Source organism: Sciurus vulgaris (assembly GCF_902686455.1).
Source record: "Sciurus vulgaris genome assembly, chromosome: 7".
NCBI lineage: Eukaryota > Metazoa > Chordata > Mammalia > Rodentia > Sciuridae > Sciurus > Sciurus vulgaris.
In genome coordinates this window covers 128,449,126-128,462,987 of record NC_136467.1, presented here as the reverse complement: position 1 = coordinate 128,462,987, position 13,862 = coordinate 128,449,126, and the positions used below count along the sequence as shown (strand labels likewise).

Sequence of the window (13,862 nt, the reverse complement as noted above, 5' to 3'; positions counted from 1 at the left end):
ATTTAAAAAAAATCTGTTCATATCTTTTATAATTTAAATCTTCCTTTTATTTTATTTTTAAGTAAACTTTTTAGTAGTAAAACAAAAACATAAATATTGGACACATCAGTGGATAATATATAATGTTTTGACACATGTATGTATTGTGTGATATTTAAATCAAGCTTAAAGAATGGGAGATGGAGAATGAAATGAGCAAGTGACATTGTTGTGCAGCAGAACTCCCTCTCCATCTCAAGAAAATGCCAGGGCAGGGCCAATTCCTTTGAATTGACTAATTCAAAGATTCAAGACTAATACTTCAATGTACTTGCTCCAGTTCAGCACATGCAGACCCTGGCTCCAAGCTCCAAATCAACCCCCAAGGAGCTAGATTCCAGTCCTGCCTCAGCACAAGGCTGGGTCCAGCTTGCAGGTTTATCCCTGTGGTCCCAGATTTCAGTGAATGCAGAGTCTAGACTGATTCCCAGCAGTCGTCCCCTCATACCCCACACCTTGTTGAGCATCTATTAGGAAAGACAAAAGTAACAAGTATCGTCAAGGATGTGGAGAAAAGTAAACCTTGAGTGCAACTGGAGAGAAGACAAATTATTATAGTCATTATGAAAAACACAAGGGAATTTCCTCAAAATAATATCTACTACATGATTTAGCAATCCAATTTCTGGATATATATCTAAAAATCTGAAATCACCATGTAGAAGAGATATTTGCACATCCACGTTCATTGCAGCAATATTCATTATAGCCAAGATATGGGGGAAACACTCTTCTATTTACAGATGCATGCAAAATGAAAATGTAATATATCAATGATAAATTAAAACCTGATCGTTTTTTAATAATACAACCACACTGAAAGACGTTATATTGGTGAAATAACCACGCAAACAATGGAACATATCTTCTATTCACACTTACATGTGAATCTAAAAATGTTAAGATCATAAAATCAGAGATGACTACAGTGCTGGTTGCCAAAGGGACTGGAGATTCAGAAGAAATGTGGAATATGGAGATTTTGAGAAAAGGTCACAAAGTTTCAGAAAGGAGAACTCCTGAGAGGTAATTATAGCAGGGTGACTAAAGTTAATGCTACTATGTTTTGTTTTATATTTGAAAACTTCTGTCAGATTTATTTATGTTTATTTCCATTGGCTCTTTTTGTTATACATAATATTAGGATTCATTTTGACATAATTATAAAAGCAGGGACTAATTTGCTCTATATCAGTGCTCAGCATTTCACCTTTTCCTTCCTCCTCGCTCCCCTGTTCCCTTCCTTTTACACTACTGATCTTTCTGCAATGTACTTTTAGTAATTTTTTCCATAGGTAATGTCTGTGGATGCACATGATGGCCAGATTAGTGAGCATTATACTCATAAACCTACGTAGGAAAGTTGTCAGATTTATTCTGCTGTGCTTCCCTTCTCCTGTCCCTTCTTTTCTCCCTAAGTCCATTTTATCTAGTCCATCAATCTTTCTTCAGTTTTTCTTGAATATTCCCCCCTTTTCCTTTTTTCTTCTTTTCCTCCTCACTCTTTTTCCCCATAGTACAAAATAGAAGACAGAGACAAACCCACATAAATACAGTTATCTCATACTAGACAAAGGTGCCAGAAACATTCACTGGAGAAAAGATAGCCTATTCAATAAATGGTGCTGGGAAAATTGGAAATCCACATGTAACAAAATGAAATTAAACCCCTATGTCTCAAAGTGAATCAAAGACTTAGGCACTAGACCAGAGTCTGTGCACCTAATAGAAGAAACAGTTGGCCCAAATCTCCACCTTGTCTGCTTAGTATCTGTCTTCTTTAACAAAATTTCTAAAGCATAAGAAGTAAAATCAATAAATGGGATTGATTCAAACTAAAAAGTTTCTTCTCAGCCAAGGAAATATTAATGTGAAGAGAAAGTCTCCAAAATGGAAGAAAATCTTTACCACACACACCTCAGAACATTAATCTCCAGGATAGATGAAGAACTCAAAAAACTTAACACCAAAAAACAAATAACACAATCAATAAATGGACAAAGGATCTGAACAGACCCTTCACAGAAGAAATACAATTGATTAACAAATATATGAAAAAAGCAATTAGCGAAATGCAAATCAAAACTAAGATTCCGTCTCACTCCAATCAGAATAGCAATTATCAAGAATACAAGCAATAATAAGTGTTGACGAAGATGTGGGCGGAAAGGTACATTTATGCTTTGCTGCTGGGAATGTAAATTGGTGCAACCATTATGGAAAGCAGTATGGAGATTCCTTAGAAAACTTGAATGGAACCATCATTTTACCCAGTCATCTCACTCTTGGTTTATACCCAAAGGAATTAAAATCAGCACATAGGTTAATACACAATAGCTAAACTATGGAATCAACCTAGGTGTCTTTCAACAGATGGATGGATAAAAAAAAATGTAGCATATATATATATATATATATATATATATATATATATATATAATGGACTATTACTCAGCCTTAAAGAAGAATGGAATGATGTCCACTTTCTGTTCCCCAAACTCATCAAGTTAAGGGGAAAATAAGAACAAGTCTTGGAGAAAAAGTCCAGATAAATATTACCTTCAAGGACACTGTTTTTCTCTTATGCACACTAGGAACTCGAGCAAGTTACTATTATCTGTAGAAAGATACTTTCTTACATTTATGTATGCTGGTTAGATAAGCAAACTACACAAGTTATTTCTTAGGATGTCCTTCCTTCTGCAGCCTAACATGTAAAACCAGTCTCTGATGGAGTTGGGCAAAGAACAGAGGACAGTGTGTAAAGGATTTGTATCACTTATCCAAAAGGTGCCACTAGACAAAACACCATCAGAGAGAGGAAACCTTGCTCTGAAAAACACCAGGAGGGGTAGAAGTGTTATCTGTCAGGCTGTCAACATTAAATTCTTGAAGCAGTCACTGATCTCTTATAAGTTTTCTCCAATAAATCACATCTCTATGCTGCCTCTGGGCAGTTTTTTGACCTGTCTACAGTCTTTCCCACTGCCCTGGCACACTGAGTTGCTAACATGACAATCGGTGAGCCAAACAGGATTCCAGAGAAACCCCCATGAGAACAGAGACTATGGCACTTGATAGGGGGAATTTGTGGACAGAAAACTCCCAGGATAGTATTCTGCTTCTATGTGGGGTGGGGTGGAGGCTGTTATAGATGCCGAGGGCCTTCAAATCAATGTGGTCATGGCCCCCAAGACATTCCAAGAATTAGGGGAAGTAACGTTGCTCATGGCAAGCAATATGGTCTACAGAAAGGAAGAGCTATATAACACAGTAGCAGATGTGGGGTAGCCCCTCCTCATTCCAGTGTGAGTGGCAAGTGAGGCAGAGCTTCAGGTCTAAACTTGGGTTAATCAGGTGTTTTAGTCAGCTTTTTTCTAGCTGTGACTAAAAGACCCAAACAGAACAACTTTAGAGGAGAAAAAGTTTATTTGGGTGCTCACAATTTCAAAGGTCTCAATCCACAGACAGTAGGCTCCATTCCACGGGGTTGAAGGTGAGGCAGGACATCATGGTGGAAGAGTGTGGCAGAGGGAAGCAGCTTGCATGGTGATCAGGAAGCACAGGGAGAGATACTCCACTTGCCGGGTACAAAATATGTACCCCATAACCATGTCCCCAATGAACCACTTCCTCCAGCCACATCCCACCTGCCTCCAGTTACCACTCAGTTAATCCCATGAGGAATCATTCCCTGATAGGTTAAGACTATAGACCAATCATTTCTCCTGCAAACCTTCTTGCATTGTCTCACATGTGAGGTTTTGCGGTACACCTCACATTCAAACCATAATAGCAGGTTTGGGAAGAGTTAAAACTGTAGTACGAAATTCATTTAACTGAAGTAGAACTGCATAAAAGTTATTCTCACATGTGTGGAATGCTTATAAATATTTGCACATCTAGTCTTCTAGTTTAGTTTAGCTCAACTAAAAGATAAACACTTACCAGAGGCTAGAGTAAGGATAGTGGTGATTCAAGATATTGACATGAATGTGGGGAAAAAGGCACACTTGTACGTTGCTGGTCTTGTTGCAAATTGGTGCAGCCACTCTTGAAAGCAGTGTGGAGATTCCTCAGTATGGACCCCCTTTGACTGAGTTATACTACTCCTTGGTTTATACCCAAAGAACTTAAAATTAGCATACTAAAGTGAGGCAGTCACATCAATGTTTATAGCAGATCAATTCACAATAGCTAGATTGTGGAACCAACCTAGATGCCCTTGAACAGATGAATGGATAAAGAAACTGGTATATATACACAATGGAATATTATTCAGTCATAAAGAAGAATAATATTATGACATTTGCAGATAAATGGATGGAATTGGAGAATATCATGGTAAGTGAAATAAGCCAATCCCAAAAAACTAAAGGTCGGATGATTTCTCTGACAAGTAGGTGATGATACATAATGGGGGTGGAAGAGTGGAGCTTAAAGGAGAATGGAGGAAAATGAGAGGGAGGAGGAGGTGGGGGTATGAAAAATGGTGGAATGAGACAGTATTACCCTATATACGTGTGTGAGTACACGAATGGTATGAATCTACATCGTGCAAAACCATAGAAACAAAATGTACCCCATTTGTGTACAATGAATCAAAATGCAGTCTGTAAAACTGAAAAAGCAAATATATTAATTTAAAAAATAATACTGGGACCATCATAGGTGGGACCTTTCTGAACCTAGCACCTCAAAAGAAGCAGATGAGGATGGGAATGTGCCAACTGACATGCCAGTGGTCAGGGATAGAATGGTCATAAGATGAGTCATAGCTGGTGGGAGTGGATGTTGAGAATGTGCTCCCACCTGACATGGATATCTTCATGAGAAATTATACGGCCTCTGAATTGGAAGACATGTGCAGTAAGTGTAGGCAAAAAGCCAAGGAAAATGTGTCAAATGGCTGCCATGATTTTGGGGCACTTGTGCTGAAGGCATCCTCCTGAAGGGGAATGGGACTGATATGAGTAAACTTCTACTCTGAACCATATTTATGTGCAGCTGTTAATGAGAATCATGTCATCTCTTTCTTGTCCTTGTTGACAGCTGGCTGATATGTTGACCTGACATGGCAATCCAAGTTGGCAATCATGTAAAAACTACAAGACCTCCTAGGAGCTTTAGGGAAGAAGCAGGTTGTTTATGCAGCAAACTATACTGTCCCTGAAAATGAAATACTCACAGCAGGAATGAAAACCACCATTTTCAAATGGCTCCAGATAAATATCCTGGAGCTCTAGTTTCAATCTTAGTCCTGTTGTGTATCTTCCTGTTTCTCAAGAAACACAAGCTGTAGCTGATATGGGGAATATTGAAAAGATTAGGAAGAAAGGGATAGAAAGTTTGGAACAAAACATAGAAGAAAGAGAAAGAAAGAAAAAACAAGAAATCCAAAAAGGAAAAACCAGAATGTGCTTTCAAGTGGGAAGGACAATAATGTACTTCCAGTGTTCTTCTCCAATGCTATTTATACAGTCCAACCAATATTACATATAACTATAATGCATTAATAAATCATTAAAATAAAATAAACGCTGAGAGCTCTCTGGTCCATAGCAAAAATATGGGGGCTCCCCTCCCACAAGGAATTATAGATAATATACCAGTGTGAGGTCTCTTACTCTGTGTTTTAATAAAGTAGTTGTGGCCAGTGCTTCACATGAGGGGTGAATAGCTCAAGAGAGGAAACTTACATGATAGTTGCAGTTTGACTTCTTGGGAACATGCCCCTATCAAAGGCTACAAGCTTGCTCAAGTGTGTGTGTAGACACACACACTGGACTGCTACTGAAGTATTTTTGAAGAAGGATCTCAAAGAAGGCAGTCATACATTGCACTTAACTCTTTGTTATTCTGTGTGGCACCCCTATAGTCATAGACAATGGGGAGGGTTTTCTACTAGCCACAAGGAATAAAAATGGGGAAACCATTTTACATATATTGGCACACTAGGATTAATTACATGAATGGATGACTCATTAAAGAAGACTAAACATAAAAGATGGATCCTTGGCAATGTGAACCAAGTGGCTATTGAAGGTCATTAGGACCATGAATGAATAAGACTGCAGTAATGCCCAGTGCCTGCCTGCTGTGGATGCAAGAAGCTGACAACACCATCTGGATTCAAATGACCATGCTTGAGAAGGACTCCTGTGCTCCATGAATGAGAACATGGGATAATTTGCTGCTGGCTTTTCCACAAAACCTGCCATGGGGAATTCATAAGTCTGTTGTGATCACTAAGCCATATCCTCAGCCCTATTTTGTATTTTACTTAGAGACAGAATCCCACTGAGTTGCTTAGCACCTCACTTTTGCTGAGGCTGGCTTTGAACTCAGGATCCTCCTGCCTCAGACTTCAGAGCCACTGGGATTACACTCATGCACCACTGCACCCTGTGCAAATAAGGTCTTGATGGTGTGGGTTCCTCGGTCCACAGGCAATACAAAAAGAACAAGAGTTAAAAATACAAAAAAAAAAAAAAAAAAAAAAATATATATATATATATATATATATATATACACACACTAATCCACGACTTCCAATCACTAAGGGAGAATCTGTGATTTCATCATGGTCTATAGCAATCTCACCATTGTCATATTTTCCCCTCCCCAAACCACAAGAACCACCAGGGCATGAAATATGGTAACATAAACCTGGGGATGGACCATATAGGCTGATATTCATCTCACTAGAAATGATCAGGTTGCATGTGAATTGCTAAATATTTGAGATTTTCCTATATTAATGTCAGCAAAATTTCATTTTAGTAATCTACTTGCAAAAATGGGCAAGTTGTACTGCTGAGATGTAAGATAAAATGGATTGCTGCATATACAATGAACTGCCTCTGTCCTCCTCCACTGGCCTCCTGTGACATCTGTAACCAGTCACGTTGGTGAAAAGGAAGCAAATGTTAAACATAGCTCAAAGACATAGCTGGACAACTGCTGTATGACCTTCAATGTAAAGTTACCTTCTTCTAAGAACTCCAAATATCAGAGACCAAATATCATATCTTCCATTTAGTATAGGAGGAAAGGCTTATGGCTAAGCCCATTGCAGAGGCATGCTATGTTGGATGGATTGAGGTAGCTAAGTGCAGTACAAATAGAAATTAAGGGGAAAATTTCTCTCTCATGGAAAGAAACTGGCATTGAAACACTGTAAGTATGGGTTGGATCCATTTAATTAATATGATTTAACCTTTTATTAAAATAGTGTTTGCTTATGATGACAAAGTCAAATCCTCTCCTTGGGACTGGTTATGGATATGTAGTGTCCGTGGTCCATGGATGATCATAATTCCTTTACAATTGAATTGAACAAAATCGACAAACCAGCATACTTCCTACCTCGTGTGCAAATCCTACTTCAGACCATGCAATACCTGGCATAGAATGATTCAAGCTGCCAGGCAACTTTACCCGCTTGCTATCATTTCTCCTTTAAAAGCAAGCATTGTCATTGAGTTTTAGGTTGAGGCTTCAGTTAAGTACTGCTTCTGCCTTAAATAATGCTCAGAGAGCCAGAGTGTTGCTTAATGAAGAAACTATTCAGGTGCAGAGGGTGGTGCTAGATACACCAACTGCAGAACAAGGAGGTACCTCTGTCCTCATTAAAGCCGTGTCTGTTTACCTGTAATCTTAATGTATCTTTGGCTCTACATAAGTCACAAACCTGTATTCTAGCTAATGGTGAACTTGGTATTGATCCTTTTTCTGCTTGGTAACAGTCTCTTCCTGTTTCCTGAAGATATGTTGTATTGTATTATCCGTCTTATAATAGAGTTTATAATATTCTGCTGCTCTTGATATTGATGTTCTAGGATTTGGCTTAATGTATATTCTGATGTGCTGCTTAATGGACATTCTAGAATTTGGGCATAATAATATCATAAGGGTATTTAGGCATTTGGAAGATGGAATGTATCATCATTTAAAGAAAAGTGGGACAATAAAACACTCTCTTCCTATACACCCCCTTTCCCCAAAACCTTAACAAAATAAGGGAGCTGTGATAGGAATCTGTCACAAAACACCCAGACACATATGACCTTGAAGAACACTGGCTATCTTGTGCACAATGGGAACTAGTACAAGTTAGTGTTATCTGTAGGAAGCTGCTTTCCTGCATATACACCAGTACAATTGCTACTTGCAGTGTTGGTGGGCCAGAAAATTAAGCAACCTAATGCTAATGATGTTACTGTGTCTGCAGTCTACAATATACAAGCCTCTTTGAGTTGTAACTGGATAAAATTTTGTAAAGGAAAAGAATCACAATATGGTAAAGCATTGAGGGACAGAAGTGCTGTCTGTCAGTCTGTCAACACTGCACTCTCCTTTTTTTATTTAATTTTTAAAAAGTTTTTTATGGACTGCATTTTGACTCATTGCACATACATAGGGAGGGGGTATATGAAAAATGGTGGAATGAGACAGACATCATTACCCTATGTACATGTATGATTACACGAATGGTATGAATCTACTGAACTCTTCTTGAAACCATGATCTCTTGTTAGCTTTCCACAATAAATGCCTCCATGCTGTCTCTGAACATATTTTTGGCTAGTTTGACACCTAACTCCACTGGACTTTCACAGCTGGCTATGGACAAGATAGCTATACAGCTGTTTAAGCATTTACTGCATTTAATTATATGAAACATTTGATGACTGCTACGCAAAAAATTATCACAACTTTCACATTATTTCAACTTCCTGTGCTAATGTGTACCACCATAAAAAGGTAAAAATAGATGTGTATGAAATAATTGGTTTTGTTACATATCTCACAGGTGTTTTTGCTAAAATTCAACATATTTTCTTACTAACCATAATTGTACATGAGGGAATATGGACCAAGGCCTTCTCAATATTTACTGTTCAACAAACAATAGGAATATTGAGAAAAAAATTTTAAGTATCTCAATATATCTTTAATTAAACCAGAAAGATTTTCTTCATACAAAAGACAAATTGAAAGATACATTCAGGTGATTTTAAAATTGGTAACATCCTCTTTCCAGTCAAATTATAAAATGCTCTTTTATCAAAAAATCACACATTTTATTTTCAAAAAATGTAAGCCCTCAGATTGATTAGAATTATCATATGGAAAAAGTCGCTATTGGTATATATCTTGATTTGATGTGGCTGAGCTCTCCATCAGTACGTGGTATTTAGGTAGATTGTTTTATTTTTACATTTTAGAAAGAACTTTGATGCCTTCTTTAAGTATTTACTCAGTGAGTCAAATAGAGTGACTGAATGGATAGTGTGTGAATGGATGGGCCAATTAACTACTGGTAAAGTCACAGATATACTATTGCAAAATTAATGTCACCTGTACACAGGTCATTCTCACCCCAGTAGTCTCCTCACTGCTCCTCTTACATCATTGTATATGAGAGTATGGATGAGAGGGTTGAGGCAAGGTGTGACAGCAGTATAACACAGGGAAAGGAACTTCCCTTGATCTTGAGAATTTTCTCTTGTTGGCTGGAGATAAATGCACAGAACTGGAATGAAAAAGAGGGAAACAACCATAAGATGGGTTCCACAATCCCAAAGACTTTCTGATGTCCAGTGCTTGACTGCATCCTCATTACAGCATGAAAAATGGCACCATAAGATGTCAGAATGAGGATGACAGGGATGGAAAAAAAAAAAAAAAAAAAAAACAGTCATGACCTTGAGGGTCAGTTCATCAGCATGAGTATCAGCACATGACAATTTCAGGAGTGCTAGCATTTTACAGAAGTGATCTACTTGATGATGTCCACATAGGGGTTCTTGGGGGGGTGAAGAGGGAATGGAGTTTATAAAGTCACTTACCCAGGAAGGTACAGCTAACAAGTGGCAGAGTGGAGGGTGCATGAGGACAATGTAATGCAGGGGTCTGCACTCAGATACAGAACTGTCATAGGACATTACCACCAGGAGGACACACTCTGCTTCCTAGTGCTAGGACAAAGTAAATTTGAACCATGCAACCTGCATAAGAGAAGGTCTTCTCTGGGCCCCAGAGGTTCACCAGCAGTTGGGGGATGGAGCTGATAGTGTAGCAAAGATCCAGAAAGAGAGATTTGAGAGGAAGAAGTACATGGGGGTGTGGAGATGGGAATCCAGGTGTGAAAAAATGATGATGAACAGGTTGCCTATCAGTGTCAACAAGTAGAATATCAAGAAAACCACAAAGAGAGTTGCTTCCAAGTGAAGTCATTTAGAAAAACCCAGGAGAATGAAGTATCCTTCAGATGTAGCATTGATTTTTTTCCATCATCATTTGTTATCTGAAGGGGGAAGAACTCACATAATTTCAAAATAATTAAATAATGGCTCCAAAAATCATAGAGAGATTTGAAAAATTAACAAAAGCCAATTATAAGACCTTGACACTGTTCAATCCTAGGGCAATTTAGAATTTCTATTACAATTCTAGTAGGTAATTTAGAATAGGTTTTACAGTAAGTACAGAGCATAAAAATCCTTACACTAAAAGGTATTAAAACAGCAAGAAAAAATAGACTGAGAGTGAAAACAAAGCTCTTCTATCTACCAGAGAACAATAAATTGAATTAAAACCAATGGCAAAATATGTGATGAGTAACAGGTTATTACATAGTCTAAAATACCTCCTGCCTGTTTCTTGTCTTTTATATTTTATTTTTTGTTATTGGGGATCAATTCAGGTTCTTCCACATGCTAGGTTAGTATTCTGCCACTGGGCTACATTCCTAGTCCTCGAGCAATTACATATTAATTACAAAGGGAAAAGAGTAAATTTTATAGTCCAATAACCTGTTGGACACCACCATGACCACATAATGAATGACAGCAGCAGTTTGATGCAGACCAACATTATAAGGTTTGCAGATGTGATGCTTCCAACAGGATATAATATCAATCAGTGGTGTTTCTGCCAAAAATATACAGCCTAGTTCTGATAATAAACAAATACAACACAATCTCCAAATGAGACTAAAGAGCAGATGGTACTCTTCAAATTCTCAAGGTCACAAAAGGCAACAAATTTGAGAAACTTGTCCAGGTTAAAGGAGACCAAGAACACACAATATCTAAATGTATGATCCTCCACTTAAAACAACAGAATTAAAAATTTGAAAGTAAGGATAATTCTAAATTATTATTTGGATCATAATATTTCACATTTCATAATACTCAATAATAATCTATCTTAAATTTGCTGAGTTTAGTGACTGACAGTTTATTTAAAATACTGTCCTTTTAAAAGATAAAAAGTAAAAAAGACACTGGTTAAAAAAATATAGCATCTCTAAGATACTCTCAAAAGGCCCAAAAACATGATGGTTGTTAGGACAATATATGATTGATAGATAGATAGATAGATGATAGTTGATAGATAGAACAAAGCTTATGAGGAAAAAATATCTAGTAAAGTGCAGTATGGATAAAATGTATATGGTGCTTTTTGTACTACATTTTGTAATTGTTCAGTAAAGCTTTAAATTTTAACATAATACAATGTTAATAATAGAAAGCACAAACTTGTTTTATGTTTTATCCAGATATTTGCCTTTTGTAGAAAAAAAGTAACATCATAAATACAATCTTCTTCTTTTCCATCCTAGTGTGAATGTTATTTGATAAGAAAAGGTCATTGAGTAAATGTCTAATCTAGCTAAAGAAGAAAATTTCCGTGAAACAAATAATCAACGTTACAAAATTAGGGACTTTGGTTATCTTACAGAATTTTTAGTTTACCTTCATTTATGTGGTGATAGAAACCATAATAATTGCAATCCAAATAATCATATATTGATGAAAATATTGGTGGGACAATATCTAATATAGTAGAGATTTCAAAATGTTAATGTAGGGTGAAAGACATTCAGACCAATTAGATGTGCTTTTAGAAAGAACTTTCTGAAATGATTTGTTCTTTTGGATCAAAGCTTCTTTCTGACTACAAAACAAAATCTAAGTACCAGAAAGACACACAGACACATCTATATCAGTTTGAGTATCAATGATACAAAAAAACTGGAAATCTCAGGAGAAGAGGTAGAATGATTCTTAAAGGATGTGTGAGTGTAAACATATTTTAAAGAGAAAATTTGAGGGAAAGGAAGAAAAAAATTCAGTGAAAAAGCAGGGAAGAAAAGCTGTGAGAAGTAGACAATGGGGAGGAATCTGGTGGTAGCACTTAGAACTGGCAAGGTGGGCATCACGGGGCTGAGAAATCTGGACCCGTAAGGAAGATCACTACAACGTGTCTTATTCACTAGGGAAATAGCTGATGCAATATTTAATTCTAGGAATCAGTTGTAATTACTACATATTTTTATTTTTAATTTTCCACTTTAGAGAATAATTATGAATGTTTAATGAAACTATTAAACAGATTTGATTATTTAACATATTGTACATAGTGAGACAAGTTATTTGTTAAAAAATAACCTATGTGGTTATGACTCCTAAGGTAATCCTTTTTCTCCTACAAGTTTTCAATCTTTTGTCAGAAAGATTAATACTACCCTTAATTATATAGTTATGAGAATTCAACACTCACCGTTCAAATATTCTCTTCCTCTGAACTGTCTCCTCCAACTTGGCCAAATCCTTCTCCTCTGCTCCTTTCAAGGCAATGCATTCTTTCATGTGTCCTAATAAAGTATATAAAAAAAAATTAGAATAGACCACCTGTGGTTTCTTCTTTTCAGGTCTCTTAGTGGTTCATGTTCTAAAAATGCAACTTATAAAATGTCCTGAGTGGGCAATTGGTTGTTTACACAGGAAAAATTTAGAAGCATTCAGTTTGGTCCCAAAGCTTTCAGACCTTGTTAATCTTAATGGCATTGGTCATGTATAGAATCATTAACCAGTTACACTAATCTGAATTGCTATCTCCAATTCAGATACCACCCAGGATATTCAGTGAGTACATTCATTTTTATAAATTATGTTCTTAAAAGCTATAGCTGAATCCAAAAAAGCAATAGTCATTTAGTAAATTATGAAGATTCTTTTACTATAGGTCAGTACCATTTGAGGGATGATGGTAAGAACATATTTTGAAATTTCCATAGATTAAATAAAAGAGAAAATAACAGATAAAGAGAAGTATGAATCCAAAGGTTGTAGCTACTTCCTCTGATAAAGAAATCATTTTCTTTTTCCTTATATAGATGTACCCATGACCCAGTACATGATCTAAAGCAAAATTGCAGCTGCTGAGTATCTTTATCTATTGCATGAAATTTCTTTAATGCTCTTTAAAATAGAGCAAAAAAAGGGATTTGAAATATGGAGTCAAAAATATGTATCTCGAATGCAAGGAAGAGAAAGTTGGAATTTTTTGTTTTAATCTTCTTCTTACTGGAGGGGAAGAAAAAAAAAATGTGCTCCAATGTTGATTTGTGGCCTGTGGAAAATTCTCCACTTTAGGTTTGCAACTGAGCAGTGCAGTCAGAAAACTGATCACTTTTTCCCATTCCTTTATCCATGAATTTTTTTTTTTTTCGTTCTTTGTTCCTGATCATATTAGTCCTTTCATATTCTTACCTAGTGCTTAAGTGGTACTGGGACAACCTGTTTTATTCTCATCCTTCCTGTGTTTCCCTACATTCCCTGTAGGTTGTCTTCCCTATCCATCCCTGGTCACGGGTGGATGACCTGATCCCTGGTGTGGGTCTCCTTGAAATCACCAGCACAAATGCTTGGTTAACCCTAGATTATAATCTACTACATCAATTTAGTAGAGTGTTAAACTTAAGTGTGGTTATTTTTGCTACTAAAGAGAAAGTGCTGAGGATTCTGTAT

The 13,862-nt window shown here is 36.7% G+C and overlaps 1 pseudogene across 1 annotated transcript; it reads right to left on the bottom strand.

The window, feature by feature from the left end:
- Nucleotides 1–9,419: 9,419 nt before the first annotated feature.
- On the bottom strand, nucleotides 9,420–12,701 carry LOC306666983 (olfactory receptor 2J3-like; annotated as a pseudogene). Its single transcript has 3 exons — nucleotides 12,613–12,701; nucleotides 11,300–11,303; nucleotides 9,420–10,351 (listed from the first exon to the last, which is right to left on the bottom strand). The product of its transcript is annotated as an olfactory receptor 2J3-like (transcript).
- Nucleotides 12,702–13,862: the final 1,161 nt, after the last annotated feature.